Source organism: Ciconia boyciana, chromosome 3, assembly GCF_034638445.1.
Source record: "Ciconia boyciana chromosome 3, ASM3463844v1, whole genome shotgun sequence".
NCBI lineage: Eukaryota > Metazoa > Chordata > Aves > Ciconiiformes > Ciconiidae > Ciconia > Ciconia boyciana.
In genome coordinates this window covers 41,874,058-41,879,647 of record NC_132936.1, presented here as the reverse complement: position 1 = coordinate 41,879,647, position 5,590 = coordinate 41,874,058, and positions in this window count along the sequence as shown.

Sequence of the window (5,590 nt, the reverse complement as noted above, 5' to 3'; positions counted from 1 at the left end):
GTGTGTTTTGTCCATGAGGGAAGTTGGTGCCCTGGTCTGGAGATGTGGTGCCTCTTTGCAGGATTTTCCTATCAGATTCCTGCCACATCAAATCTCCCTTTCACCCCAGAAGTGGCCCAGGAGAGGAGGAGGAGGAGGAGGCCTTGCTTCAAAGGGTTGGTTTGTTTGGCGAGGGGCTGATGTACGGCACAGAAAGCAGAGGAAAGGATCGAAATGGGAGGCCCTCCTGATTACTTGGGGTCAAATGGTCTGTCCCAGGCTCTTGGGCACTCTGTGCCCTAAATGACAGAAGACATGAAAACTGTGCAACTCAATTTTGAACTGAGCTGCTAAATGGAAATGGCACTTGCTGAGCTGCCCAGAGCCCTCACCACCACTCACACAGAGTAAGGCTGGGGTAGAAGCTCTGTGGGTGTCATTCTTTACCTCACTAAGATGCCCAGGAATGCCTGGCGCCAGGCAGTGATGCCGTCTGATGGTGATGTGCCTGGTGGTGATGGCACTCAGCAGTGATGCTGCCCAGGAGCAACACTGACCATCAGCTTGCCCTTCCTCAAGCTCAGCCTCCCACAGAAGGGCTCTCCCGATGTCCTGCCCACCCTCGTGCAGGCCCAGCCAGGCAGTGTTTAGCAGGACACGGCTTCCTGAAAAAAGAGAAAAAAGTAGGGAATGGGAAAGAGGCAAGAAGAGGAAAAAAGTCCCCCCACAAATGAAAGTAAGTATTTTTGTGACTGTGCCAAAGGCTGTATTTTGCCAAGCCATTAGCTGCTCCTCACTTCTTCAGCTTTTCTGTAATCACGGCTGTAATGTTTGTGCTTTCTCTTCCTCACTCCTCTGGCAGCTGACGTAAACATTACAGCACGTCAATATTCTTCCCACGTCTCAGCTGGTGACAAAAGCCATGAAAATAAGTGACTAACAGCTCCAGTGCAAACCACCTTTGTGCTGGTGCTCTGCCAAGGGAAGAAACCATCAAGGCTGTTTTACAAGTACAAACTCTGTCCATAAGATCTCTTCCTTGCTGTGTGAATCCAATAAACCAATTAGTTGAAGCAGTTTAATTGGGAGGATGTAAAATAGCCTGGTAACAATAAAAAAAAACCAACTCTGTTTAATTTCACAGAGGAGGAAGCAGCCTCAGAAAGAAATCTGAGGCTTACCCTCACTTCAGGTATCAAGCAACAGGGTGCAGATGCATGTGCATGCAGCCATGAGAGGCCTGGCCTGGCCGGTGCACCCGGGAATGGAGCAGCCACCCAGGAAGCACTTTAGATCCAGAGTTTCATTCCTCAGTCTCTCCATCCCATGCTGCTGGGCTGCCACCTAAGCCCTAAAATGCCAACAGTTGCTTCCAGGCACCTCCATTCCCAGTACGGAGGCTGCCCCGAAGCCTCATGGCTGCTCCAAGGCATGTCCCTGGTCCCTGGCCCAGCCTGTATGAAGCTGAATGCCTTGATATTCCCTTCTCCTGAGCCTCCAGGCTGGCTGTCAAGTTCTGCTCAGCACTGTGGTGTTAAACTGCCCCTGGTGCCATTTCCCAGCTGCCTCCCTCAACCTGGATGTGCCTTAACACCTTGAGCACCTTGCCCATATCTCAGCCCAGCCTCCCTGATTTCTGCTGTCATTAGAGCAGGTAGCGGACTTGAAGACTTCACACGCACTTGCTGCCAAGCAGACACCCCTCCAGCCATCTTCTGGTGTCTACCCTGGTCCTCGTTTCTGCTCCCCATGAGGCTGCGAGAGGAGATCAGGAATCACCCAGAAACAAGCTAATGGCAGCCGCAGAAGAGGGAAAGAGGCTGAAAAATGTTTCCCGAGGGATGGGAAGGCTGGAGAGGGTGAAGCTGCTGAGCTTGGTCCCTGGGTGCTTGGGCAGAGCCACACGCACGGCACAAAGGCTCGGTGTGTGCCGGGTCTCTGGCACAGCACAGTGGGGCTCGGCCCAGCTCCCGCACAGACACCTTGCTGGCCAAGGAACAGTAGACCTGGGGCACGTCCCCACCACCGGGACAAGGCCGCCATGCCGGGCGCTGCCGCAGCAGTCGGGCAAAACAGGCCTGGCGGGGCTGCGGGGAGGCCAGCCAGCCAGCTCCCGTGCCAGAAGGCAGCATCGACTGCACTTAAATAATTTCTGACAGATGCTCGTGCAGCCTGCTCTTAAAAACCTGCAATCCCACAGCCTCCCCGGGCAGTTTATACCAGTGGTTAACCAGCCTTAAAATCAGAAAGTGTTTACTGCTTGCCAGGCTGAATCTCCCTTGCCGTAACTTGGGTCTATTACGCCCTCTGCTACCTGCGGTGGATATGAAGGAAAGTTTATACACCTAAGTTTGTGCAGTTATCTATCAGGTTTCCTCTGTCTTCACTTCTTTGGACTAAGTGACCTCCACTCTGTCTGTGACCCTTCTCGAAGCCCCCCAGTTTGTTTACAGAAAAGCCTCACAGCAGCCTTACTGCAATCAAGCTGTACGAGCCCTGCTCGCCCCCACCATTTCCTTCTGTGGAAGAAGCGGCATGGTTTGAGGTTGGAATTTGATTTTTTTTTTCGTGTATATGTTTTTCAGCTGTTTCATTAAATGTCTCATTATACCACACAGAGGTGATAACTCATCCATGAACAACAGCCCCATCTTTTCCATAACACCTGCAAGTACTACCTGGCAGCCCAGAAATGGCTAGTTTTGAACATTTACAAAAATTCTACTGGGCAGAATAAACCCCTCTCCTGACTTAATCATCAAGAAACTCACGCATGCCATAAGTGCATAGAAGTGCTTTTCCATGCCTTCTGCATCTCTGCAAACTTTGGTTCCTGCCATGGTGGCAAGTAATGCCCACCATATAATCCAAAGCAGGACTTTCACAGGATGGGTCTTTTTTATCAGCTCAACTCTCCAGCGGGGAGGGTCTGATGAGTTGAGGCCATGTCCCGCAGCCGGGCAGCAGAGAGGCAGGAGGAAGGCTGAGCCCCTGCCCTGCCCTGCCCAGCTGCCCTCGCTCCCCTGCACCAGCACGCATGTGGGCAGGCAGGCGGAAAGCTGGGCCCCGTGCGTGTCTGGGATATGGATAAGTGCATTTTCATATTACATCTAATGTAATAAGTCAGTTAAATGCCCCCAGTCTGGGGAGGGCAGCATGTTAATAAACAGTCGTTACCAGCAGTTGACAGTTGGTTAGCACAGATTAATTCCTAATGAAGAAAAAACTCTTTATGTAATGTAATGCTTCTGGCCGGGGATCAAGGGTTGCAATCATCCACCCACGGCAGACCTTTAAATCCGGCTTTGTTCCACTGCGGGAAAAATAGACCAAAAAAAAAAAAAATCTGCTGTTTTTTAAAGGCTATGATTCAGCCAGCGTCACTCGGATCCTAATTCCAGGAGTGCTGAGCTTGTTTCCTAAAGAGTACAATATGTTGCAGCATAGCCTGGTGATGCAGATGCGGCGGAGGAGGCAGTGTGAGGCGGGAGGGGGGCACCGCGCGGACCCCGCGCCCCGCTGATGCAGGACACGGCCTTGTGCAGCCCCGGGCACGCCAGGGCTCTTGCATCTGGTGGGATAGTGCCGGCTCCCTAGCCACGGGTGCTTGGGGCTGGCTGATGGATGTCAGGGCACACTGTGTTGCATGGACTCACCCCAGGACAGTGTGAGGAGCAGGGGTGCAACCGTATTGGGCTGCGCGTGCACTTGGGGCCAGGATAGCCGGCTGTGAGGAAACCGGCAGCGAAAAGCAGGAGGTCAAACCCAGCTTAAGCAGCAGGGGTTTTGGCAGGGGACCGCGCAGCTGCCCGGATCCTGGCAGCTGGTGTCGTGGTGGACGCACCGGGATTTCACCCTTGCAGCCATCAGGAGACTCCTGGGACCTTTATTTCCACTTGCAAGAGAGAAATGCATTTCACGCTGACTCACTTACTTTCCTCTCCCTCCCTCAAGACATTCCTTGCGATGAGGCTTTAGGAGCTGTTTCCTGGGCTGTTTCCAGCTCCGTTAGGAGCTGTTTCCTGCAGGTGACACCATCTCTCCAGGCTGTGCCAGTGTCACCCTTGCAATGGGGCACTTACAGAGGCACCTGCACCCACCCCGCCAGAGGGTCTGAGATATTGTCCTGAAGCCATGAGATCAAAAGCAAAACTCACCAGAAAGCCAAATCCACTGGAACATCAATAAATAGTGTCAATAATTACTCTGCCAGTGAAGAAGAAAAATTGCTATGGTTATCCTGTGACCTAAGGATATGGATATAATAAAACTGTTTCACATACAAGAAAGTGATTTGTACTGGTGAGGACTGTTTTTTTACTATATTTAATTTTACTCATGACCTGATAGGAATCTTCCTACTGATTTACTGATGATCTCACAGGAAAAAATTGGAAGGAATTTTACAATTATGGCTTAAAGCAAGAATTTTTGCATTTTACTTGAGCATTTTATATTTTACAGTATATTGACTTACACAAAATAAATGTACATAAAGTAGGAGAAGCCCCACAAGCTGTGACATGTGAATAGGAGAAGACAAATGAGACTCGCATCTCCTGAGCGGTGTGGGTCCTCAGCAGGTAAAACGGGATCTCTCAGATGTTGGGGTTTTCTTTTGTTTCCTTTCCATTTCACCTTGCTTTTCTGCAGTGGAAAGCTGCAGAAAGCAGATTAAATCTGTAAGAAGTGTGAGAACAAAGTAAGTTCTGTTCAGGCAAAGGACTTCAAACCAGGAGAAAGGCTGGCAGCAGAGATACTGTCATAGGCAGAGACTTCAAAAGAGACGCAGCAGGTGATTAACTTTGCAACTAATCGGTGCAGCCAGAGGGAGGTACGCAGGCTGGATGAGCAAGGCTGAACTCTGCAAATTTCTGTTTAAGTGGTTCGTTAGAGTTCTTGCCATTCTTGCCATATGTACACTCATGTTAAGGGGACCTGGAAGAGCCCTGTGCTCATGTCTGGGAGCACGACGTTGCCCTTAAGGGCTTCCCATCTCCCCAGGTCCCAGGCAGGGAGGGCAGGGGCACCACCGCTGAGGCATCGTGCTGCCAATGCAACAGCCTGGCCAGCAGCACCCCCAAACCGCTCCGCGGCTTAAACTAGCCACTGTGGCAGATGAGAGAGGTGAAAAGAAATGCCATGGGGCTGCTGCCCAGGCTGGCACTGCCCGGGGAAGACATCTCCAGAAGTGCCCGACCACCAAAGGGCTGTCAGCTGATGGTACGTGGGTGTGCAAACGAGGCTTCCCAGCAGGCTGCCATGCAAGCAGTGGGGGTTTGGTACTGATGTGAGCAGAGAAGATGGTCATCGCCCCCTCTCTGAGCCTTTTTCACACACTGTTTTTTACCAGTAAAGTCCATGAGCAGCTTTATGCTTCTCAGCACAAAGCAAAATCCAACTTCTTTTTACTCAAGGGCGACTCTGCATGTGCTGTAACGGAAATTACAGGCCGCATTTATAACCAACAGAAAATTTTGTGACACCAATACAAAGAGAGCAATCAGATGAAAACATTTGATTACTGACATCAGAGATGGAACAGCCCCATTAGATCATCTTAATCATCTCTCAAAAATGCAGAATGTTTTCTAATACTTTGTCTGGGCTT